Source organism: Rattus norvegicus, chromosome 15, assembly GCF_021556685.1.
Source record: "Rattus norvegicus strain SHRSP/BbbUtx chromosome 15, alternate assembly SHRSP_T2T, whole genome shotgun sequence".
NCBI lineage: Eukaryota > Metazoa > Chordata > Mammalia > Rodentia > Muridae > Rattus > Rattus norvegicus.
Genome location: NC_141548.1, coordinates 4,278,625 through 4,305,503, shown reverse-complemented (window position 1 = coordinate 4,305,503; position 26,879 = coordinate 4,278,625). Strand labels below are relative to the sequence as shown.

Sequence of the window (26,879 nt, the reverse complement as noted above, 5' to 3'; positions counted from 1 at the left end):
TATCAGTGTGCCTGTTAGAGCTGTTGGGGGAGAAGACACTTGTGAGCGAGTGGTGTGTGAAGAACCGTAAGAACATTCGTTTGTGTGGCTTGTTATCCTTCTTAAAACGTTTGTCTATATGTCATTTCGTTTGACTGCTAAAACAAAACCATACAACTCGATCTTATATTTCATGGAAAAGAAAATAGAGGCAGAAAAAGCATTCAAGGTCATTAAGCGACTGGTACTTTACAGAACAAAGACCAGCACTGAGGCCAAAGCACACAGCACACAGATTCCGTGCTTCTAAGTGCTGACGGACCATATCCTCCCAGAACTCAAATGCTGAAGCCCAAACATAGTGGGTTTTAGACTAGGGCCTCTGGGAGATCACGAGGTGAGGATGGCGAGCCCTCCTACAGGGATTCATGTCCTGTGAGACAGGAGTGAGGTGGCTGTGACCCTTCTCTGCTCTGATACAGAAGCATGCACAAGAAGAGTTGTCTGAGACCCAGAAGTGGCCTCCATCAAGAGCACCTTGATGGTGGACCTCCTACCCTCTCAAGCCCATAGTGTTCTGTTGACCTGGACACCTACCAAATCTTTCCAGCACAATTCTTACCCAGACATTTCTAAGGTTGAACATTGCTTCTTTGCAAATAATCCCCAAGAAAGGATCGAACGGTAACATGACAGTCATTTGTGAAACCTTTTTATTTTTGAGATTAATAATATAATTACATCATTTCATCCCACTCCGAACCCTCATATGCCCATCCTCCCTCTCTTGTCAAATCCGTGGCCTCTTTGCTCATTAATTGGTGCTACATGCACACACTCCTAAATGTATAAATACAGCCTGCTAGGGGCTGGGGATTTAGCTCAGTGGTAGAGCGCTTGCCTAGGAAGCACAAGGCCCTGGGTTCGGTCCCCAGCTCCGAAAAAAAGACCAAAAAAAAAAAAAATACAGCCTGCTTGGTCTGTATCATGTTACTTGTATGTATGTGCTTCCGGCACTGACCATTTGGTATCAGATAATCAACTGGTGTGCTCTCCCCTGGGCAAGATTATTTCTCCCACTCTCAGCATTCCTTAGTTGCCTGTGGTTCTTTGTGGATGTTTGAGGACTGCGGTCTTTCTTCCTTCCATTTTGGCATGTCTGGTTTTTTATCTTTGTTCAGTTCATGGGCAGGCAGTCATGGTCCTGAGATTTTTACAGCTGTCGCTCCTGATGTTATTAGGAGATACAACCTCGCAGCAAACTCTGACCTCTGTTTCTCGCCTTCTCCCTGTCTTCTCCTCCGCATGTTCCCTGAGCCTTAAGGGTGTGAGTTATTTTGTCGATCTATCTAATCAATGGATTCTACAACTTTTTTTTTCTCTACAGCTTTTTATCTTGACTGGTTATGGTTTTCATTTGCTTGGTAAGGAGTGAGGACCACACTTATCTGTGAGTATAAGGACAAATACTCAGAGTGCAGTTAGGAATTATGCCAGTTCAGTAAAGTGGTGGGTTGTAGGCTCTCCTCCAGGATCCATGACTTCACTAGTACTAGGTCGCTGGCTCGATTTCTAGTACCAGGCATGGTCTCCCTCTTGTTGCATGGGCCTCAAGTACAATTAGAGAGTTGCTGGTTACTGCCTAGGCATGCATGCCACTGATGCACCCCGAAGGGGTTCCTGTACCACGGGTCATTGTTGTGGTCCATAGGCTTCATAGCTGGGTAGTGTTGCTGATTCCCTCTCTCCTTTGTAAACCCTCATGGCGGCTTCTGGTACCAAGAAAGCTACTCCTCAAGGCGGAGGCATTCAGGTCAATTGCAGCTTAGGGAACTGTATAAACTAACCTATTTATTTTCAGAATGCTAAGTAGATCAATACTTAGTATTTCAATACTAAGACAAATACTTAATATTTCAGGGCCACTGAAGTATCACAGGTCAAGAGAGCTGAGAGGTCTGGAAATAAATAAGGTTTTTCTTTATCAAGAGGAGAGGAATGGAATAGGAAGGTCGATTGAGATGGAGAGATAATCAAAGCCTAGCCTCTCCTGTACCCCACACCTGTCTTGATGCTTTGTGTCTCTTAACGAGAGCTTGGTGCTTCTTTCCCCTGACGGTAATCTCCAACGTGGCTTCGCTCTGGCCTCCCTCTGGACCCTAGCACGTAAATAAACATCCAGGCAGCTTCAGAACGTTTTTGACTTGGCTTTCTCTTAGTCACTCATAGGGGAGCTTTTACGAAGCTGAGCCAGTAGCTAATGCTTAGTTTTATAAAGTTCTAATAATTTATAGTCTGTTCTTCCGTAAAGATTCCTCTGACCCTCCATGGCCCCAGCTATTTCGAGCACAGACTTCTGTCCTCGTTCAACTATAGAGTAAGGAATGCTGGGGCGTGTTGGGCATGGACTCTGCGTGTAACACCACGTGCTAAGGCCAAGCAGGGTGGAGCAGGATCAAATGGAACCCTAAAAGGAAGGGAAAGAAAATGCATGCCTACAACACTTGTCGTTTATTAATGAGCAGGTATGACTCTCCACAGCTTTGCGGGCTCCCAGAATTCATATGGGCAACACCCCCCAGCAGAATCCTTTTCTTCTGTGACTGAAAAGGATGCCCTCTAGGCCTCTGTGTGCACTGGGGATGCTCTTGTCCTCGGTAGCCGCCCAGTGGTAACTCTAGCCACACTGCACAGAGCACAAAGCCCTTTGCACCTGACTTGCCACCCTCTGGAGGGGAATAACATTAGCCTGTGTCAGCCTTTTATCTGCCTCCTTCACCCAGCGCTTGGCTCTTGTCTCCCTGCTGGTTGACAAGCTCTGTTTTCAGTCACCAGGGGTGGCCTCTCTTCCACGTGGCTCTGACCTCAGCAGGGAAGCCTGTGGCTTGCAGAAGGCAAGCAAGCCCAGGGTCCAAACCATCAGGGAGCAGATGTCAGTCCCTACAGCTCTGGGTCGGGGCATCGCAGAGAAAAGGTGCTTCCAAACTTCATGAATAAATACACAATTTGCCTCCCGGTTCACAGAGAGAAGAGGACCCTAAAGCAATTCCTGCTTTCTTTTCCCTCTCCAATCCTCCAAACGCCTTCTCCTTCTCCAAGAGTTCTAGTGTGTGACTTGTTCATTACAGTGTCTGCATGAGGTCAACATTTCCTTTGTCCACAAAACCATGGTTACTTACCCTGTAGGTGTTGATGCTGCATGATGGTGCTTTTGGAGGGCAGCATTGGGTGGCTCTCCACATCTACAGTAATCCATAAAAACATCCAGTGCTGTGCCCGTGCCCACCTAGGTCACTGCAAAAGAAGAGGGCAGATGGCAATGGTTCTGATACAAGGATGAATCCATCCATCATGCAAGCAGGCAGGCGAGCCACAGGACTGACGCTGTCTGAGTGCTCTGAGTGGTACCCTGCGTGCTGCCACTCCTTTTAATACTGCTATTAAAAAAAATAGCAATTTTCATTTCTCTAAGTGAAAGTTTCTTGTCTACTGTGAACACAAGATTTCTTGACTACATCGATCCCTGGGATGGCCTCAAACTCCCAAATCCAAGGGTAGTTTCCTGCCTCAGTTCCCTGAGTGGCCAACATTCCACCTTTGTGTGGGGAGGCATTCAGGCTTTTGCTAAAGAGCAAGGGTTAGTGGGGAAATGTGATCGTTTGTCAACCTTGCTCCAGGCTTTCGGGAACTCTTCTCATCATGGAAGTAACAGGAAGCAGGGACCAAGAATGATTACAGCGGTGTTCAGTGAAGACCGCTGATGACGGAGATTAGTGTGGGATGCCTAGAAGAGAAGACAGGTTTGGAGGTGGGGTAGCAGTTGCTCGGGAAAGAGAGCATGGGTAGATTGTCCTTGACAGTATACTTTTCTTCTGGGTCCCAGGAACTTGACTTATGTATCTGTATGTTTGTTTTGCATTCATATTATATAGCACCAATGCCCACAAATCATATGTTTGCAGCTTCATAAATGTGATTCATGAGTGGGTTTACAGAGCAGCAAACGGGCGACAGTAAATAGTTCTTCCACCCTCTTGGGCTAAGGATATGGCTCAGCAGTTGGGAGCCCTTTCTGCTCTTTCAGAAGACCCAGGCTCAGTTCTTAGCACACATACACACAGACTGGGAGGCTCACAACTGCCAGTAACTTAAGTTCCAGAGGATCCGAGGCCCTCTTCTGGCCTCCTCAGGCACCTGCATGCATGTGGTGCTCATATGTACTCTGAGACAGATACACGTGCACACCCACAAAATAAACTAAAGATAAACAAATAAATAACGTGTGCCTTCCCTGTTGTGTTAAGATAGTAAGCTTGGGGCTGGGGATTTAGCTCAGTGGTAGAGCGCTTACCTAGGAAGCGCAAGGCCCTGGGTTTGGTCCCCAGCTCCGAAAAAAAGAACCAAAAAAAAAAAAAAAAAAAAAAAGATAGTAAGCTTAGCTAAAGGTTGTCTGAATTTAGAAGTATAGGAAACTGTCCGACTGACTAAGCACAAAGCATTATTGTTGCTGTTGTTGATTGGAAACAGTCTTACCATGTAGGCCTGACTGGCCTCGAACTCACAGAGATCTGCTTACTTCTACCTCCCAAGTGGCATTGAAGGCATCCGCCACTACACCTAGGTACTGGCTATAAATTATATCATTTACGGCTCCGTAAGTGTTTTTTTTAAACTGCAAGAGATACAAATGTATCTACCTATGGCTACGGATTATATTGAAGTGTTTCCTCCCCCACTAAGTCACTGATATTGAATACTTTAGTTTCAATCTGACGATACTTGGAAGTGGGTCAGTTAGGTAAGCAGTAACTAGGTCTACATGAGGACATGAAGGCGAAGGCCTCTGCAAATCTATGTCCTTGGGAGACCCTAGAGGGCTTGCTTTCTATCTCTGTGTGCCACATGAGGACCCAGAGAGAAAGCAGTCATCTGAAAATTAGGAAGAGAGTCCTTATCAGAAACCGATCAAGCCAAAGACCCGATGTGGGACTTGCCAGTCTTCTAAACTGTGAAAGAATATATTTCCACTGCTCTGGCCACTCGTTCCCTGATATTTAATTATAGCAGCCTCAGTCAACTAGCCCTGACTGAGAGAGGAGTTCTTTCCAAGGAGAGATGTAAATTATTTCTGAAAGCACAAAAGTTAACCCCAAAGCTAATGGCTTCTTGCCCTGCACTGAATTAATACATATTGCATGTAATTAACAATCTTACTTCTGCAGTTTCATTTTGATGATTCTATATGCACTACCTATCTTACTGCTTGAACTATCATCCTAATTTTAATGAGCTGAAATAAAATAATCGACACACACTCACTATGGATTTGTACCAGAATTACGGGTTTTTTTTATTTAAAAATAATACTTTGAACAGAGAGGAGACTCTAAATTTATGCTGCATGTTATATTCAGTCTACATACATTTATATCTTCATGTGCAATCACTAAGGGTCTACGTACTTTCTGGCATTGGACTGAGATTTCTCTTGAAGATAATGTATGTTGGCATTGCCCATGAGGTCACTTAATTATTTTTGGACTTCTCCAGTGTGTGTGATATTTGAATTTATTTTTGAGGTTCACTTTCTTAGAGCTCATGAAAGGAAACTGCTAAGTAATTGTCACCACTTAAAAGGAGATGATGTTCTCCTTCCCTCCCTCAGACTTGGTGTTAAAGCAACATACAGCTTGGTTGTGGACCGCTTTCTATGGTTTTCTAAATATCTTTCCTCCTCCTCCTCCTCCTCCTCCTCCTCCTCCTCCTCCTCCTCCTCCTCCTCCTCCTCCTCCTCCTCTTCGTCCTCCTCCTCTTCTTCTTCCTCCTCTTCCTCTTCCTCCTCTTCCTCTTCTTCCTCCTCCTCTTCCTCTTCTTCCTTTCTCCTCCTCCTCTTCCTCTTCCTCCTCCTCCTCTTCCTCCTCCTCTTCTTCCTTTCTCCTCCTCCTCATTTTTCTTCTTGGCCCTGAAGAGTGACCCAAAGGCTTGCACACTAGGCAGCCATCCAATCACTAAGCTACAATCCCCAAGCCCTAGTTTCTAATACTGAGAATCTAGATTTTACAACTCAAGATTGCTCTTGCATGCCCACTTCACCTTAATCCATCCATTCACTTTTTAAAATGTTTATCAAGTGATCATATGGCCCCGCGCCGACACTGTTCTGTCCCCCAAGGGCTATATTGGCATTAAATTCTGTCTATCCTTTTTCTGATTGTATTAAATTAGGAAGCACATGCAATAGATACATGACTAATTCAAAACAATATGTCAGATATGATTGGGTATTGGAAATAATTAAAAAGGAAAAGATGTTCTTTTAAAAAGTACAAAAAGGAATTGAGCTAAGTTGAAATGTTTAGTGCAGGGATATCTTGGAATATGACATTAAAGCTATTTACATTAGGTACTTTTGGATTAGGGAACTGGCAAAGCAGAGACCTGGAGGAACAGTCTCCAGGCCAAAGGACTAGCAAGTGAAAACACAGAGAGGATGAGGGTTGGAGGAAGGCACAAAGACTGGGAGGGGCGGGGCAACAAGGCTGGGAGGGGCGTGGCAACGAGACTGGGAGGGGCGTGGCAATGAGACTGAGAGGGGCGTGGCACACTTGTGGAAAGATGAGGGTAGAGAAGAGCACAACCAGAGAAGCACAGCTTGCTGTAGATCCCATCAAGCCCGCATCCAAATCTTAAGGGTATTAGTTTCCGGAATGAAATTATAAATGAAGTGGGAGGGTTGGGGATTTAGCTCAGTGGTAGAGCGCTTGCCTAGGAAGCGCAAGGCCCTGGGTTCGGTCCCCAGCTCCGAAAAAAAAAAGAACCAAAAAAAATAAAAAAATAAAAAAATAAATGAAGTGGGGAAGTCTTTGGAGGTACAACATAGTTGTTGCTCAATGTTTGAAATGCATCTCCTCGGCTGCAGTAAGGAAATTTGACTAGAGAGGGATAGGGTCAAAAACAAGGTACTAGTTAGGGCATTATTTTGGTAATCCAGGTCAGAGAAGTTGGTAGCTTGGGCTACGGTAAAGATAATTGAAAGATGTGATTGGCTACCAGACACAAACTCAGGTTCAGCTCCCAAACCTACGGATGCCTGAACACGGAGTTCTGAAGGCAACATGACGGCAAGATGACTCTGACTTTTGACTTGAGTTACTGGAAAAAGAGAGTTTCTGTTGGATGAGCTGGGAGATGTAAGGGCAAGCTTGAAGATCCCTCAGCTGCTCCATTCCAGACACACTAAAGATAAAACACTTCTTCCCCATCAAGAATTCTGAGCGGCAGTTGGTATGAGAATTCTTCATTAGATATGTAAACTCGAGAGTTGTCAAGGCAGAGAGGCTGATCCCAACAGGAGGGTAGTTCAGGAAAGAGGCCAGTATCAACACTGGATAGGCCCAAAGGCTGAGCCCTGAAGAGCTCCTTGATTCAAAGTCAATGTGATGGAGAAAAATAAAGGGCTCTGAGAAGAAGTAAGACCTGACAGGATCAGAAGAGGAGGTCAGGCTCCATGGCTCCTGAGTAGCACTCCCTGGGTTATGTGGTGTCTCCTCCCTGGGTTATGTGGTGTCTCAGATGGGTCTGATGAGCAGAGTTAGAGTAGTGGAGGGAAGAACTTGAGGAGAATGACTTTAACAGAGAAAGGACTGAGAAGAATTAGGGATGGTAAAGACCAATACTACTCTCAAGTCGTCTTCCTATGGAAGAGAGCAGGGCATTGGTCCATCCCTTCCTGGAATGGGGGAATGGGATGTGGGATCAGGATAGAGTTGCTCTTAAGATGGCTGCAAATGTAAGTCTATAGCATGTGGAGAGTTGAGATTAGCCAAGAAGAGGCCTGCCAGGTGGGTATGTGGAAGAAGGCAGATGTGGGAATATTAATAAGTTCAGAGATCTGAGTGAAGGCAAAAAGGGGTCGATGGGGATGTGGAGGATAAGTGAGAGGGGCGGAACTGATATCTTGTCCATGTCAAAGAGCCGCTAAAACTAAAGAACACGGGATTTGGAAAGAGAAGTTGCAAGATCGATGGATAATGACTGCTACTGTTGATAGCAATGACAAGTCTTGGATATACTTATGGAAGTGACTGGCTGTGACAGAGAAAAACAAAGTCACTTGGTGGGTGGGGGCTGCAGCCACCTAGCTGCCTCCTGGCTTGCAGCTTTCATCTCTTGTTTTCCACGGCTGTCTGCTCTACTGAGCAATTCCTATAGATTGTGAATGTTATGCCCGAATACCAAAGAATGAGACACTTACCATTTCAAACCTTGGCATCTCCAAGAAGCATGATGACAGTGTCTGGAGAACAGCAGAGAGGCTAAGAGCTAAAATTCTTAGGGAAGAAGGATCTGCAATGCCTGTCCATCTTAACCTGAGGCAAGAGGAGGAGACAAAGTGCTGAGAAAGGGAGGTTGAGATGGGCCTGAGAGGGCTGGCACAGCCTACAGAGGGAGAGAATCAAGGTAAAGGTCTCTCCGAGTAGAGTGGGAGATAGGCCTGTAAGTGGGGCACATCCAAGAATACACGTCAGCCGCTTCACAATTCAATCCCGGACTGCTCCAAGCAATTTTCCTGGTCTATAAATTAAGTTTTATTTTGCCAGCAGAATGCCCATTAATACCTGTCTGTAATGTATTCTAGAATCTTCAGTATAGTCATGAGTTACACAAGTGGTCAATCAAATTATTCTTGTCTGGCACAAAGGACCTGTGCTTTGTGTTATTATCTCATTAAATTATTCCTTCCTTCCTGCCTGCCTCCCCTGCCTCCCTCTGCCTACCCCTGCCTACTCCTGCTTCCTCCTGCCTCCCCTGCCTACTCCTGCCTCCCCTCCTCCCCCTGCCTCCCCTGCCTATCCCTGCCTACCCCTGCCTACCCCTGCCTTCCCTTGCCTCCCCCTGCCTCTCCTGCTTCCCCTGCCTCCCCCCTCCCCTCCCCTCCCTCCCCCTCCCCCTCCCTCCTCAGTCAAAGCCGAGATAAGCAATAGCTGACAGTTTTTAAGAATCATTGGTCCTGCTGAAATTTATGATAACAACTAGGACCTGGCAGCATTCCGAGGCAGGCACAGACTCTCTGCTGGGTAGCAGTTCCACAACTAAGTAGGTTTTGTGGTTCGTGTAAAAGAACTATCCTCTGGACAGGCTCTGCCGCCGCTGGTTCGTGCTGAAGGCAGCCGGGCAGTCCCTGCAGCTTCCCTGCCCATCTCGAAGCAGTCTCACTGGAAACTATAGCTTCTGCCACAGGGGTGCAGATCCCGTGCACTGTCTGAGGTAATCAGCCACAGTAGAACCAAATAACTCATGTCAAGGAAGCTAAGCAGTTGGACCAAGGCCTCCCATACTGATAATCATGCCTTGTCAGGAAGACAAATCGTACTTGATCTCTCCCAGTTTCTTACATCCAAGCGTCTATCCTGTAACTTCTGACTCTTTCCACCCTCAGCCCATCTCTGCAAGCCCTTACCCTTTGCAGCTCCATTCCACATAACGGAAATGCTTCAACATTGTCTTGTTCTACCTCTTTGTCCTCCCTCCTCCTCCTCCTCCTCCTCCTCCTCCTCCTCCTTCTCTTCTTCTTCCTCCTCCTCCTCCCCCCTCCTTTTCTTTTTCTCCTCCTCCTCCAACAGGGTCTCATGTATCCCAGGCTGGCTGCTAATTTTCTCTGTACCCAAGAATGACCTCATACTTGTGATCCTCCTGCTTTCCTCGTGCCCCCATCAATGGTGGAATTACAGGCACATGGCACCATGCTCAGTTCCATGCCACAGTGATTGAATAAGAATGGGTCCCAGGGGCTCATAGATTTGAACGTTTGGTCACCAGGGAGTGGCACTATTTGAAATGATTAGGAGGTGTGGCCTTGTTGGAGGAAGTGTGTCACTGGGGGTGGGCTTCGAGATTTTAAGGACCCAAGCCAGGCCCAGTGTCTCTCGCTTCCTGTCTTCAGGTCTGGATACAGAGCTCTCAGCTAGTTCTGCATCCGCGTGTGCTTGCGAGTCACCATGCTTCCTGCCGTGATGAAAATGGACTAAACCTCTGAAACTGTAAGCCAGCCCCAAATAAATGCTTTGTTTTCTAAGAGCTGTTGTGGTCATGCTGTCTCTTCACAGCAACAGAACACTGACTAAAATACTGGTGACAAAACCAGATGTTTCATACACACTAGGTAAGCTGGGCTATAGCCAATGTTTTCTCCTTGACAATGTCTCTCCACTACCCTTGGATGAAGCCTGCCTTCTCAAACATGCATGATCTCTTGCTTCTGCCCTGCTGGAAGCCTCTCTTTCCCGTACTTAGCCCTTGATAGGAGACAGGGCTTCGGAGCAGAACACACACAGCTGTGTGGTTCTGTTTTCTACCACACACAAAAAGAGGATTTCCTCCATTAGCTTCGCTTACTGCTCAATGCTCCTTTTTTTGTTTTGTTTTGTTTTTTTCTTTTCAAGACAGGGTTTCTCTAAGTAGACCTGGCTGTCCTGGAATTTGCTCTGCAGTTCCAAATAATCCAGGCTGGCCTTGAACTCACAGAGATCTGCCTGCCCCTTTAGTTCTAGGACTAAAGGAGTGCACCACTACCACCCAGCCCTGTTTTTTTTAAAAATCTCTTGTGAACACTGATGCTCTCTAGACATGCGGTCAGCATTATAAGTTCCCCCACAATTCCAAAATCCTGCCACACTCCTGGAGCATTTGAGCACACTCATAGGCAGCCATCCAGCACAGAACCAGCTTTTATTTCCTTGTCCTTTCTGAGGCTCCGAAGAGAGTTAGTAATCATTTGTGGATGCCGTCGGTGGTTCTGCGTGCTGCCAGGCTCCTCACTACCCAGAGACCACGAGGACCAGCAGGCCTTTCTTCCTTCCCATTTGGTGACTGCCAGGCTTTAACCAAGTGAGCTGAAACCGACTTCCATTACTGAGTCTCTGACTCAGTAGGCTGGGATGGAACTGGAGAACATCTGCCTAGGGTTTTTTTTTTTTTTTTTTTTTTTTTTTTTTTGACGTTTTCTTTTGTGTTTAGACTGTTTTGTCTTGTGTTTTTCCTGATGCCGTATCCTTTGAGAGCCGGCCTAATGCATACGCCTAATATTTTCCAAAGCCATCTTCCATGTAAGATTTACGTGGACAGCTTCAAAAGTGCCTGTGTCTATGTCCTGCTCCCACAAGTATCCTCCTGTCGGCCTTCCCCGACGGAAAGGTCTGTTTATAATTTGTCCTGGAGTGTGGCTGGAGAACCGCCATGCAGCCTTCACATCCTGTGAATCATCCCATTAACACTTACTTATCAGTCCTTTAAAAAGGAGCCCTTTATTTCCTGTAGCCCCCATCTCTAGCCTGTCTCTGGCCTAACCAGCCTCATCCTAGCTCCCCGCCTTAAACTCTCCAGCGGATACCACGTCCTGTCTCCTGCAAAAGTAGATTCCGTCCGTCCGTCATGACACATTCCTGCACTTCCCTCCGCCCAAGCAAAGAAAAAACATTATCTCTACCAGCTGGTCTTTCTTTCCCTTCATCTCAGAGTGGGATGCCTCCCCACTCCACATTAAGTCAAGAGCCTCTCTTCATACCATGCCCTGCTACCTTCTACTTCACTAATCTCCCCTCTTCTTCTTCTCTCACTCACCCCCCATGCAGCATCTGTCTGTGTAGTTATCGTTTGTTGTCCACCAGTGGCTGATTCAAGAGGGATAAATCCCGGTCCCCAGCTCCGAAAAAAAGAACCAAAAAAAAAAAAAAAAAAAAAAAAAAGAGAGAGAGGGATAAATCCTCCCAGGAGCCTCTTGGACTTGGTATTCAGAATGAAGCCCTCACTGTTGGACTTCTGTCTAAGCGCCAACCCCACAGCTACCTGGGAATACCAGGTAAGCTCCACCCCACGGTTGCTTGGCAATAGCCAGTGTGCCTGACACTATAAAAGGGGCTGCTTGCCCTCCCCCTCACTCTCTTTGGTCTGTTCTTTTCCCTGCTCTTCCCCTCTTCCCTGTCCCTTCTCTCTACCTTCCTGCTTCCCTCCATTTGCTCATGGCCGTTCTTTCCTCCTCTCTACTCTTTTTCTCTCATTAAGCCTTTGCACGTGGAACCATGTTGGCTTAGTACGCTTTATCCGGGCGCAAGCCAAGATTTAAACCCCAACATTGGTCCTAACATTGGCCGGTATGGGGAGATTGATCTCCCAGTGCTTATATGGCCTGGCGCCCTGCCATCACTGACCCTGCTCCTGCTGCAGTGCCCGCTAGCCCCCAGCCCACGGTCGCTCGGCCACAGACTACTGGGGCTATGACGAGGAGAAATGGAGCCGTGCGCTATGCCGCTTGTGCCACTGTTATATCCACCGCCATGGCGCACACCACCTGCATCTTCTAGGCCTTCACTGCCACCTTCTGGCTTCAGTAACTGCTTCAGCAGGCTTGTAAGCAAACTCCTCCTGTGAGCTGCTGCCCTCCATGGTTCACCACGTTGCGCCAGCTCTTGCCACTTAGACAGGCCCTCATCAACCACATGGTTCCGCTTTCCCTGCTACCAGGCCGCAGCTACAATTTCCACACAAACACCGGCAGATTGGTAGGTCTACTCCAGTTGGCAAGAAAGACCCCAATTTCCCAGATAAAAGCCTGGCCAGCCTTTCTGAGATTACGGGAATTTCCTTAGCTAACATACGCAATAGGACCTCGATCATTGGACGAAGATTCCCTCGAAAGTGGTTCCTCGCTCCTCTCTCACTCTGGGCTTTTACAGCCAACATGAAATCCCAGGCCTGGCTAGGAACGCTTTCTGGCAGGTCCAGGACCCGTCGTTTATAGCCTCCAGGAGTCTAAGTGACGACTCAGACACCTGGCCTGGCATTACCATTAATACTACCATTACAATTAATTTCTCCTGGGACACCAGTGAGAATTAATTGGTGACTTCTCCCAATGATCTACTCGTGGTCTTCGACCATATCCCCAAATTCACTGTTTGGAAAGTTAACACCTCACCTGAGGACATCGAAATTGATACACCGATGCAATGATGTCTGGACTCAGTATTTATTAGATAATGGTTCAAAATGGCCGCATAACGGCACTCTAAATTCCTCAACTTTACAGGATCTTCACAATTACTGCCAGCAGTCCGGTAAATGGAAAGAGATTCTTTATGCCCAAGCATTCCTACATCTTCACTCTAACCCCTCTCTGTGTTCCTCTCGTAGCCCCACCCAACTCCTCTTAGCTGTGAAACAGGCACCAGTACAACTCTTGACCCAGCTATTGAACACCTCCTCTTCGCCTCAGGCCTGCTTTCACGTTTCCAAAAACCCAAGCCGCCGCCTCAGTTTCTCCTTCTCACCAGGTTACCCCAGAGCCTCCTCGATCGAACTCTCCAGACCCCTCCCCTCCCATGCCAGCTGCAGGACGTTCCAATCTCCCTGCACTGCCACCCACTTTCACCCCTCCTGTCACCTGTTCCAAGACCATAGGGGTTTCCCCAAACCCCTCATTGCCAGAGACGCCTGACCCAGCACCAGTCCTTCCTTTGAGAGAGGCAGCCGGTGTAGATGGGCTGGTCAGGGTACGCATCCCTTTCTTGCTGAATGAACTTCCTCACATAGAAAACAGACTGGGTTCCTACACCTCTAATGCCTTTGTTAAAGAGTTCCAGGACATTACCCAATCTTATAGCTTGACTTTCCATGATGTTACATACGATCCTAACTAATAATTTACTTCCTGAGGAACACTGGTGAGTTTGGGGGCAGGCGAAGATACATGCAGACAAGATACATCAGATGGATGGGACATACCCTATTGGATCTGAGGCAGGACCTGACCAAGGTCCCCGATGGAATTATAATTCCACAGGTGGTATCCTAGCCAGAGACAGATTCAAAACCCGTCTCCTGGCCAGTCTCCAAAGGGCAGCCTTAAAACCAGTAAATTTAGAAAAACTATGAGGTCATCCAGGAAAAATAGGAAAACTCATCCTAATATTTAGAACACCTTACAATTATTACAATACACTAATTTATTTCTTATTTATTACAATACACTAATCTAGACCCTGAAAAATTCAGAAAGTAAGCAACTCCTGATGACCTATTCCTTTTCCCAGAGCTACTCCAACCTAAAAGACAAACTTAAAAATCAAGAGAGGGGGGCCCCTAACTCCATAGGCAGAAGTTTTGGTGCTGGCCTTTAAGGTGTACCATGGGAAGTGATGAGAAGGCTCTCGGACTAAAATACCATATGCTGGCAAAGGCTGTCTGACCAGCCTCAGCCACTGCCCGTAACTCCTGGCCTTCTGAGGCTAAGGGACCACCAGGTTCCTGCTACAATTGTGGTCAACAAGGTCAATGGATAAGGGCTTTCCCTAACTTCCGCAAGTCAAGAGGCCATGTCCTAGATGCTGTCAAGAGGGACATTGGACTGTCATTTGCCCTCGTGTTGTTTAGGAAAGGGGGACATCACATCCAGGTAACCCTCCAGCTGATCTCCTAGGCTTGGCTATGGACGAATGAAGGGGCCCGATTTCACAGGACCCGACTATGGCCATCACCAGCAGGGAGCCCTGGGTAACTATCATGGTATGTGGGCAGCCCATCTCCTTTCTCTTGGACATTGAGGCCATTTACTTGGTCCTAAAGAAGTTTAGGGGACCCACTTCTCTTTTCCCATTGTCAGAGTAGGGAACCTTACCTTCCTCATCAAACCCTACTGCTCAGCTGCATTTTTGGGGGTGTACCTCTCACCCATTCCTTTTTGGTAGTGTGAACATGCCCTGTCCCCTTATTGGGAAGGGACTAAGTTGGGAGCCTCTATTATGATCCACCCATTTGCCCAAACTCAGGCTCTCCAGCAGCCCTTCTGTTCCTTCTAGACAGCCAACCTACTAACACGGACATGTTGCTTCCTTTACCATGTTCTCAGGTAGAGTCCCGAGTCTGGGAGGTCCACAACCCCTCTGTTGCTGAACAAACAGCCTTTCCAAATAGGATCTGTAACCTGCTTTCTCTGTCTTTTTGTTGTGGCAAACTGTTTTAAGGCATCCGGGACACATTCTGTAGGACAAATTCTTCCTTCTGCTCCACAAAAAGCTTATTGTAAAGAATGTTCACTTTGTTAACTCATGTTGTTATCTCTTTTGTGAACTTACAAGCTACAAGAAACCCACTCAGACCTACCTCTCACAGACAAATAGACTCCACCCAGATAGGTACATCTGCCCAAAGTTCCCACTTACTACCTAGTCCAAAGGGTGGGATTCCTCTTTTACATTAAAAAATTTTCATTAAATTAAACATTAAAAAATTTTCCTTTCTCCCAAACACACTCTTAATCTTATTCTTTCCCTAATGTGTGAGTGTGTGTGTGTGTGTGTGTGTGTGTGTGTGTGTATGTGTGCGCGCGCGCATCTTGTCAAGTCCAGGTGCTTACTACACCTGTGACAGCTCCAGAGAAACCACCTCCAGATGTCCATTCTCCTCTCACAGACACAGATGCTTCTATTGGACCTGTTCCTTCTGACCTATCCACAAATGGTTCCACAGACCCTGGACAACAAGGAAACAGCTAACTCTAAGACTGGACAAACCTCCCATACCAACTTCTCTAGGTTCCCTGGAGACACATCGCCCCAAAGCAAGCAGGAAGTAGTGAGAGATCACGACGCCCCTATTCCTGCTCTACCACTGTCTCTAATTTTTCTTTTTAATTAAACCAAAATGGGAGAATGTTGGTATTCTGTCTAAGCTCCACCCCCACAGCTACCTGGGAATACCAGGTAAGCTCCGCCCCACAGTTGCCTGGCAACAGCTAGCTGTGCCTGACACTATAAAAGGGGCTACTTGCCCCCTCCTCTTTCTCTTTGTTCTCTTCTCTTCCCTGCTCCTCCCCTCTTCCCTGTCCCTCTCTCTACCTCCCCCCTTCCCTCCACGTGCTCATGGCCAGCCTTTCCTCTCCCATACTCTTCTTCTCTCATTAAACCTTTCCACATGGAACCATGTTGGCTTGATGTGCTTTATCCGGACGCGAGCTGAGATTTAAACCCCAACATTGGTCCTAACACTCGCTCTGCCCGCCCCCCTGCATGTGCCTTACCACATGAAAGGGACTCTGCAAGCTCCACATCACAGCCCTCTTTCTAGACCCCGGCGTTCTCAGTGTGCTCAGCACCAGAAAGAAAGCTGCTCAGAAGGACGCCTGAGGTACAACGTTGAGGATGTGTCTGCTCCTCAGGTGCATGTGCTGTTCAACAAGAGGTAGGTGTGTTTCTTCCGTCCGCAAATGAAAATGCAGCAATCAAGAAGTCTTTGGGGGTTGGGGATTTAGCTCAGTGGTAGAGCGCTTGCCTAGGAAGCACAAGGCCCTGGGTTTGGTCCCCAGCTCTGAAAAAAAGAACCAAAAAAAAAAAAAAAAAGCAGAAGAAGTCTTTGGAGAGACCATTTGTTTGGGGGCGTGAGGGTCTCCGGTCCACACAGTGATGGCTCCAGCAGAGGCAGGAAAAACATAAGGCAAAACACTCTACACACAAAAGAAAATGTCAAAAACACAAACGGGAAACAGCACAGGAAGGAAATCAAAAGGCAGGCAGAAGAGTATCTGTGTAGCTTTGTTTGCTCAACTAACGCAATTCGGCAAAGCCGTGTTTAGGAAGTGCACGACACAGCGGCCCGGGCGCGGCATTTAGTGCCCTGTACTAAGTGGTAGGAGGTAGATTTCTTTTACAGTAGCTTTGAAACCTTAAAATTATGACAGGGTGCTCCTTCTGATTTTACTCGAAGTACAAAGTAGGTCAGATGGGGTGACGGGAAAAGCTTTAGCACAAATTCTCCTCATAAAATATATCTAATGTAACATTAAATAGTGCGCTGATATAGTACACATGCATAGTTTAATATGAAATATTGTATAACATTTGTGTGGACATAATATAAAGCTATTGATATCAAACATGTAATAGATAAGACAGATAATTGAATCTTATTAACCTTAAAACTGTCACGTTTTAAAAGACATTATTAAGGTAGGCTTGGTGAGTCAGGCTTATAATTACTTGGGCAGCTGAGGCAGGAGGATTCCAGGACAGCCTGGGTTACAGAATGAGTCCAAGGTCAATTTGTGAAACTTAATGAAATCCTGTCTTAAAATAAAAAGTCCAAAGTAAATCTGGGCTCTAGCTCATTGGCGAAACAGTTGCCTAAGATGAGACCCTGGGTTCAGTCTCCGACATCACAGAAGGTAATAAGAGAATTTGAAGATGAATTCAAAGATGACTTACGAATTATACATGTGACAGAGAATCTATAACCAGAACATGCATAAAAATTCTTACACATGAATAACAGATCCAACTTTTTTAATTCTTTTTTTTTAATTCTTTTTTTTTTTCAGAGCTGGGGACCGAACCCAGGGCCTTGCGCTTGCTAGGCAAGCGCTCTACCACTGAGCTAAATCCCCAACCCCTTAAATGACATTCTTTTACTCGTGAGAATGTCACATATGTATGTCAATGAAACATGGTCACAATGAACTTCTATTATTCTTCAGACACTGCTCGGATCCTGACTCGGCTCACTTCATGTTGGGAAATAATTTAGAGACTGCACCCAAGGAGATACAAAAACAAAATAGACTGTGAAAAGATGTTCAAGATAATTGACCATTGGCATCATTCACAGTAAAATCGCACTGAGATGACAAACGAACAGAACGGCATTCGTCAAAAGGACAGGCGATACTTCACGTTGGCAATGATGAGATTAGGTGGGAGCCTCCCTGGACTGGCAGCAGGAATGTAAAATGATGCGGATTCAGTTTAGCAGTCCCTGAAAGCTAAGCGGAAACCGTATGATCCACCAATGCCACTCTTCTCAGCCTTCCCCAAAGAAAGCAAAATATGTGTCAGTCATAAAAGCATGCATGTGAACATTCACAGGAGTGTTCTGGAACACAAGTGCTAGGAATACAAGGAACATACCTCAACATGATAAAGGCCGTTCACAGCAAGCCCGTAGCCAACATCGACTTAAGGCGAGAGAAACTCAAAGCAATTCCACTAAAATCAGGAGCAAGACAAGGTTAGCTTCCCTCTCCATGACTACTCAATATAGTAGTTAGCTAGAACAACAAAACAATTGAAGGATATCAAGGAGATATGAATACGAAGGGAAGAAGTCAAAGTACCTTTTTTTTTTCCAGAGGTATGATAATATATATAAGTAGCCTGAGAAACCCTGCCAGGGCACTCCTACAGCTGATGAACACTTCCAGCAAAGCAGAAGGATACAAAATTATTTCACAAAACCAGTAGCCTTTCTATAAACAAATGACAAGCAGAACAAGAAAGGAATCAGGGAAATTATACCTTTCACAATAGCCTCGAAACAATACAAAGTATCTAACTTTAACCAAGCAAATGACTTATATGATTTAAAAAAAAAAACCTTTAAGACACTGAAGAAAGAAATTGGAGGGCTGGAGAGGTGGCTCAGAGGTTAGGAGCACTGACTGCTCTTCCAGAGGTCCTGAGTTCAATTCCCAGCAACCACATGGTGGCTCACAACCATCTGTAATGAGATCTGGTGCCCTCTTCTGGTGTGTCTGAAGACAGCTACAGTGTACTTCTATATAATAAATAAATAAATAAATAAATAATAAATACATAAATAAACCTTAAAAAAAGAAAGAAATTAGAGATGATAACAGAAGATAGAAAGGTCTCCCACATTGATGGATCCGTAGCATTAATATAGTTAGAATGGCCATCTGACCAAAAGCAATCTACAGATTCGATACACTCCGTATCAAAATTCCAACACAATTTTTGATAGACCTTGAAAGGACAATTTTCAGCTTCATGTGGAAACACATAAGATCCAGGATAGTTAAAGCACTCCTGGATGATAAAAGAACGCTAGGAAGCATCACCATCCCTGATCTCAAATTGTACTACAGAGCTATAGTAATAAAAACAGCATGGCATTGGCACAAAAATAGTCATGTTGATCAGTGGAAAAGAACTGAGAACCCAGAAACAGGTCGATATACTTATGGACGCTTTGTTCTTGTTTGTTTGTTTTTAATAAAGAAGTTGGAAATAGACACCAGAAGAAGACAGCATCTTCAACAAATGGTGCTGATCAAATGGCGGCATGTAGAAGAATGCAAATGGGCTTATACGTATCATCATGGACAAAACTCAACTCCAAAAGGAGCAAAGACCTCAGCATGAAACTGGATACACTGATCCTGATGAAGAAAACCTGGGGAACAGCCCTGAACTCATTGCCACAGGAAAGACTGTGGCACAGTTAGCCCAGGCACTCAGATCAGCAGTAAACGAGACCTCATGAGGCTGAAAAGCTTCTGCCTTGCAAAGAACACCACCATTTGGACAAACATCAGCCTACTGAATAGGAAAGATTTTTATCAACTACAAGTCTGGTAGGAGGCTAATGCCCAAAGTACATAAAGAACAAAGAAGAATGGGCATCAGGAAAACAAATAACACAATTTTAAGACGGGGTACAGATCTAAGCAGAAAAATCCTCAAAAGAGGAAGCTCTAATGGCTGAGGAGCACCTAAGAAGTTTTCAACTTCTTTTTTTGACAGGGAAACCCAAACCAAAACTACTTTGAGATTTCATTTTACAACAATCAGAATGGCCCAAGGTCAACAAAACAAATGGCAGCTCGTGCGAGCGAAGATGTACTGATGAGAGAGCAAATTTATGCAAGCGCCTTGGAAACCAGCATGGTGGTTTCTCAGAAATCTAGGAATTTATCTACCTCAAGAACCAGCTATACCATCCTTGGGCATCTACCCGAAGTATAGTTTGAAAAGTATAGTTTGAAGTATAGTTTTGGAGTTTGAAAAATCCAAACTCAGAAAGACAAATATGGTGTGTATTCACGTATATTTGATGTTAGTTGTTACATCACTGATAAGCAAGCTGTAGTCTGTATAACCCACAGAAGTTTGGTATAGAATGAGTGACAGGTGGGGGAGGGATAGGTTCCCTAGGAAGAAGAATAGTTGTGAATGGGCAGGGGCGGAGTGGGGACTGAGATGGGCGGAGAAGGGAAGAAGGGGTTGTATCGAAACCTAATGCAACAGAACCTTCCTAAAATACACAAATATATGAGGGCAATCTTAATGAAATCACCCCAGTAATGGAGGTGACAGAGTCCTAACTGGACAATCTCATTACCAGATAAAGTTTCCAGTACTGTAAATGGGTTACATCTCATCGAGTTGTTGGACAAATGGATCCCATGGAAACCCCCAACAACCCAGGCTGTTGCCAAGGCCATTGGTTGCCATCCACAAACTGAGGGTAAGGTCCTGTCACTGAAGACAACATCTGCACAACTTACTGAGCACAGAGAAGCTGAACTGGTGCCTCCGCAGAGCCTTTATTCCTATGGACCAGTGTTAGCAGTACTCTGAACTCTACCAAAGAAGAAAGGCATACGTTGACCTAACTACAAATCCATCAGCTTGCAAGGATGACCCAACTGCCTGCAATGCTGGTGTAACAGTGGCACAGAGCTAGCGGGAGTAACCAACCACTATCCGATTTGAATTAAGACCCCTCCATGAGACGGAACCCATACCTGGCATTGCTTGGGTGGCCAAGAACCTGAGACCAGATGGGACAGGAACGTAGGGGAGAACCAAAGGCTGCTGTTCTGAGCAATAAAATTACTCCTACATTCTGCTCTGCTCACAGGTCAATGCTTTGCTCCATCATCATCAGAGAAGGCTCCTTCTGCAGCAGATGGGAACAGATACAGACACACACAGGCAGACAACATGCAAAAACCGAGAGACTTGGAAATACTCAGCCCTAAAAGGGATGCCTCCCCCACATCCCTCCCCTCAGAGTTCAGGGACCTGTGGAAGCAGAGGCAGAGACCGTGTAAGAGCAGGGAGATAGAGGACACCAAGAAAACAGGGCTTTCTAGACACAGCACGGCTGGTACCCATATGAACTCAGAAAGACTGTGGCAGCCACACACAGAGTCTGTGTAGGTCTGCTGCAAATGGAGTCCTAGAGCTGAGAGAAGTGGACACTTGCCCCCATTTCTAACCCATTGATAGCTACTTGCAAATTAAACGTTAGTTTTCTTCCCCTCAAAATGGGGAAACAAACCACTGTTAAGGACCGGCCCCATGACCACCAATAGGTGGCCAACACAAAACCAACTCAATGGCATCCTTGGAAGCTCTTTGCCTCATCATGCTATGTCAGGATTTTTTTTTTTAAACAGGTCCATTGTGTATGTATTATGGCTTCCAGTTTTGGGTTTTTATGGGATTCCTGTGTGTGAAAATGTCTGTGTCTCTGCAGCTAAAGTATTTCTTGTGCTTTTTCCCATTACAGATTGTTGTGAACCGCCATGTGGGTGCTGGGAATTGAACTCAGAACCTCTGGAAGAGCAGTCGGTGCTCTTAACTGCTGAGCCGTCTCTCCAGCCCCCTTGTGCTTTTTCTTTGGCTCTTTTTCTTGCTTGGTTGTCTTGTCATATTCTGATTTGTTTGTATTTGATTTGTCTTATTCTATTATTATCCCTTAGACGCCTGTTTGTCTTTTTTTTTTTTTTGTTCTTTTTTTTTGTTCTTTTTTTTCGGAGCTGGGGACCGAACCCAGGGCCTTGCGCTTCCTAGGCAAGCGCTCTACTGCCGAGCTAAATCCCCAGCCCCGTCTGTTTGTCTTCTAAGCAGAGACAGAAAGGATGTGAATCTGGATGGCAGGGGAGATGGGGATCGAGTAGAAGGAGTAGGAGGGAAACCATAATCAAAATACATGTATGGAAAGTAATCATCTTCAGTAAAAGGAAAGAGCTTCCCAGCTGTCTGTCGCCCGGAGAACAGGTGGACACGGGATGGAAAATCCACACAGTAGAATAGTCAATGCTTAAAACGAAAGAAAGCGTCAAGGACTGTTGCACTGGGGGTGTCGCTCAGTTGGTAGAGTGCCTGCCTAGCGTGTGCAAAGCCCCGAGTTCGATCCCCAGCACCATGTGTTGTGGGCACAGGGGCACATGTCATCTATAATCCCAGTACTTGGGCGGGAGGCGTGGTTAGGAGGATCAAGAGTTCAAGTTTGTCCTCTACGATCTATTGAGTTAGAGACCAGCCTGGAATACATGCTGCAGTGCAGATGAAGTTGAAAACATGTAAATACTGAGAGGGGCCCCATGCAAAAGTTGCCTTATTGTACGCACGATTCCATCTGCATGCTGTGTCTAGGACTCAGTTTACAGAGACAGAGACAATCGATGTTGCCTAGGGCTGGAGGCAGGAGCCATGATGTACAGACAGGCATGAGGAGTCTCTTGAAGACTGGTCACTGTTACTTCAGTTGTACCTCAACAAGAGAAGGAAAAAAAAAGACCAATAGTTCTTCAAATGACCACTTAGCCAAATTTCTGTATTTTATTGACCAGAGCACAGGTTTAGACATTTATGATGCACTGAGAGAAAAGGCCGCTGGGAGTTCCGTGTGGCACACAATGATGGTGGACTGACCCTGACCACACAAACACAAGGGAGTCCTGTGCTTCCAGCTCCATCCTCCGCATTCCCAGAATGTCGTCCCGGTTTGAGGCACTGAGCTGTCCTTTGACCACATGCAGATGGTGCAGCCTGTGTGTGCAAGCATTTGAATACCTGTCTGGGAAGAAAGCCCGAGTGGTTAAGAAAATGTGTGTAACTGACAAGGAAACGCTAGAGTCGAAGGGAATCCTTGAAATTTCACACAACAGCCTTGCATCTCATTTACTTTTTTTTCACCTTGAATGGCAACCATATTTCATTATAGAACAAAGCCTGTATCATTCATATACAGTCAGCTTATGCATGTGGCTTGGTAACGTACAGATTTGCTGTTTCTATGACAACTGCTTCTTTAGTCATTTTTCTTAGTCTGTTTCACAAACTGCATGAATTACAACACTGTTTTATTTCCAAGTCAAGCCCTCATGAGTAAGCTTAGCCAAACATATAAGTGTGTGTGTGTATGTGTATGTGCATTTCTGTGTATCAGTGTGTATACATATGCATATATTCATATAATCTATGTACATGTGGATGAGTACATGTGTGTACATAAGAATGTGTAAGTCTATGTGTACGTGTGTATATGTGATTGTGTATGGCTATATGTGAGTATCTGCATTAATATGAATATGTCTATATGTGTGTCTCTATATGGATATATGGATGTGTTTATGTATGTCTATATATGTGTGTGTGTCTATAACTATATGTGCACCTGTAACTTCAATTTTTTTCTATTTTATTTTCTGCTGATTCTCTCATGCCTATACTATAAAAAGTAAATCTGAGGCATTTGGCCATCCTCACACGTGGGTGACAAAGGTGTCCTCGCTGTGAAAAAATATGGTCCCACCTGCGTTCAACCAGAATGTGTAAGCAACATTGCAAATCGTCAGAAGAAGGTAAACCATTAGGCCTAACTAGGAGGTGCCACAGTGAGGTCTGGGGTTCACCAGAGCTCCATCAACACTGATAATCACTGGGTCAAAGTTCCAAAAGCTTTCTACCCCCTGGGATTGGCTGAGAATTCCTGGAATTCTCTGCTCACCTGTCGGTCTTTAGAGCCGGAATCTGTCAGAGAAGAGATGTGCCATTCTACTCTCTAGGCCCTTTTGAATTCAAGATTTGGGGGACATTCCAGGAATTTGGATTTGGCCCCTGTCTTTGCTTCTCCTTGGTCTGCTCCAAGTTTTCCATAGAACTGAAATTAGAAACTCTCCTTTGCTACCGTTATGACTTGTAATGTAAATGCCATTTGATGATCTTAGCTGGCCCCTGTGAAAGAGTCATTCAGACCCCCCAAAGGGGCCATGACCCACAAGTTGAGAACCACTGTTCTGAAATGTCCTAGACAAGTGCCCGTTGATAAGGCAAGGCAGTCACCGTCTCTCAGGGGTGGGGGGTAATTTAACATTGGAAATCGAAAATCATTTCTTTCAGGGGAATACAATTCAGTCTTAAATTTTCTCTTCAGTGGCCTTACGTTTACTGCCGAATCTTAGAATGTATTATAACAATTTGGTATTAAGAAAAATATGCATTAAGTCATCTTGTCAAACACTACATATGGTCATTTAAGGTAAGAGTACCAATTTTTAAAAATTTTATCTTAGCAAGTTGTTTCTAATCAAAAACTGTGTTTTACCTGAGAATGTCCTGTGTTCATTAAATAATAAGCTGATTGGCTAATAATTAAAACAGACATACAGAGGCCATCATCTATGGAAGGAGGGCCTGTCACTTACACACGTGTGTCCAGTGTGTTCAGTGTCCTTGGATGCTGATTTAACTGGCTTCTTTTACACAGCTTCCAGGTCCTCCTGCCTTACGCAGGAGTCCGAGCATAAACCAACAGGTAATCGCAGTCACCTTTTCCTTCTGCAGGACCCTGGTCATGCCACAGCCTGCTGGACAACTGCCTTTAAGCTTGCATTAACTGTACGTATAACCTCACGTCCCATTGATTCATGTTAACCTTGATGTATGAGTTTTCCTCACGAAGCTTTATCTCTTAATGTTCCCCACAAGGTTGTACAGTTGCTATCTCCTGCCTCGTGTTCTGGATCTTTGCCAACTGTTACGTTTTCTCACGGCTCCCTGGACAGCCCTACTTCTGAGGCACTCTGGCTGCTGCTCTCCTGTCACCCTTCTGTCAGCCTTGAAGCAGTTACTGGGAGATTGACACTCCCAATCCTTAAAAACAGTTTGAGTAGCCTCTGAAAGGGGACTAATGGGCCACGGGCCGTCCAACTCATTCCTCTCTGGCCATTGCTTTGGGACTCAGAACTAAAGCAGCTGGCCTGAAGCCTTCTTTGGATCAGGTCACTTCTCTGTCTCACCAGCTCAGCTCAGCCTAACACCTGTCAGGACCAGCTCCACTCCGTGACTGCTGTCGTGCTCCAAGGTTACAAAGAACTAACTCTGACTACTGACAAGGATGGGGTCTGTGCCCTCAGACGATGCTGCTCCTTGCTAAGAAATCTTAACTGGCTTGAAATGAGGCCACCTAGAGACAGGAGCTAGACAAAAATTCAACCACAAACCTCCTCCTGTGCAGCGACTTCTGGTTCCCTCCCACACTGGCTCCTCCCACTCTGGCTCCTCCCACTCTGGCCGCTCCCACTCTGGCTCCTCCCACTCTGGCTCCTCCCACTCTGGCTCCTCCCACTCTGGCTCCTCCCACTCTGGCTCCTCCCACTCTGGCTCCTCCAGTGGGTCACTCCCTTCCTCATATTTAGGTTTTTCTCTGTCTTTTAAATGTCTTACTTACTGACCTTCACCCTATACCCAAACAATACTTCTGCACAAGTTCTCCCAATAGCCCTCCCCTACAACATCTCCATTCGTTCTTAATACATCCAAAAACAAACGACCCTTTAGAGGCTGTGGAGAAACTGGCTAGAGTGGACCTGTAGAACTAGAGTTTTAAAAAGGTTACTCATTGTCAGAGTCCGGATGTGCAGGGCCGGACGTGCCTGAGGGAGAGCCAGAGATAGGACTTGCCAAACCAGCTATCAGCCCCAAGGACACTGACCATCCGTAGCCACCCCCTCCCCTTCCTTCACTCCCCAGAAGTGAGTCACCCCCGAGTGAGATGAGCCACCCTACCTGCCTGCCGAGCTGCTAGAGAGCACGTACTCCTTGCTGATGTAATTTCACGCCGAAAGTAACTGTGCACCATTTGAATTGACCAATCATGTGTAACTTCACGAATGCCCCTAACCTCCCCTATATAAACCCCCGAGTTTGGAGGCTCGGGGTCGATTCCTCTGTCTCCTGTGTGAGATACGTATCGACCCGGGATCCCGCTAATAGGGATCTCGTTAATAAAAGCTACCTCCTGCTGTTACATCAAGACTGGCTACTCATGATTCCTGGGGGCACCCCACCCCGCGATCGGAGCGAGAGATGCAGCTCCCCGTTTTGGGGTACGCTCTTTCAGACCTTCATCCCTTCGACCCCAGGCCAGAGACAACCCTTTACATTAGTCCTCTATTTTCTCTTGTTCTCCTCCTTCAATGCTATGTCGCTCCTTGCTGCTTTTCTTAGTTCATTTTGGTGCGACAGTCCTGGCAAGGGGACCAATCACTGTCACTCAGAATCAACTGTATACCCACTTTCTCTCTGTGTCTTTCCTGCCTCTGCTCCCCCAACTCTCCCACTGTTCCCAGGAAACCTCTCCGCTCTACTCTCTAACCAAGTCACCTGCATACAGCCCTCTAATAATTATTTTCCAAGTCTGTTCAAGGACACAGGGAGACAATCCTGGTCCATTGCAGTTGATCGCATTAAGACTTTCCTGCTACATGAGGAGGACCTCTCTTCAATGAGCCCTTCTCTGCAGAAAATAGCTAATGTTTAGATATCCTATCAAACTTAGCAAGTGTAGCTAAAAGTCTACATTTCCCAGCTCCCCTTGTGGACTATAGAAATCATTTCCACCCCCACCACACCCCACTTAAGGGACCACTCCCCAGCTTCTGTAGACTTTCGGCCATTTGCACACATATGTGACAAAGATGCCCCTCCTCATGAATAAAAATGGCCCCATCGAAGGTCAGACCAAGCCTCTTTTCTCCTTTTATTATCTACACAGCTGCCGTTTAATAATCCAACAGCTTCCAATCTGGAAAGCACTCACCCACACCTTTAACCACTCAAGTGTAAGGTCAAAGGGCTGACATGCACCATGAAGCCACAGACTCTGGGAGACCCTCTGAGCAAAGCTGTGCTCGAAAAGCAGGGTGTACAACCCCCATGGATTTATAAATAAAGAGGTTGTAGGGGTTGGGGATTTCGCTCAGCGGTAGAGCGCTTGCCTAGCAAGCGCAAGGCCCTGGGTTCAGTCCCCAGCTCCGGGGG

The 26,879-nt window shown here is 46.0% G+C and overlaps 2 long non-coding RNA genes across 3 annotated transcripts; one reads left to right on the top strand and one right to left on the bottom strand.

Annotated features, from left to right (window-relative positions):
- Positions 1-675: 675 nt before the first annotated feature.
- On the bottom strand, positions 676-16,272 carry LOC148000672 (uncharacterized). 2 transcript variants are annotated; one of them, XR_015638616.1, is made up of 4 exons: positions 16,052-16,195; positions 8,234-8,348; positions 3,159-3,273; positions 677-2,446 (listed from the first exon to the last, which is right to left on the bottom strand). It is a non-coding gene; the product is annotated as an uncharacterized LOC148000672 (long non-coding RNA). The 2 variants fall into 2 exon arrangements; XR_015638615.1 differs by lacking the exon at positions 8,234-8,348 and having other exon boundaries at positions 676-2,446; positions 16,052-16,272.
- On the top strand, positions 15,761-26,879 carry LOC134481915 (uncharacterized). The gene is made up of 3 exons (XR_015638614.1): positions 15,761-16,212; positions 24,402-24,455; positions 24,546-26,879. It is a non-coding gene; the product is annotated as an uncharacterized LOC134481915 (long non-coding RNA).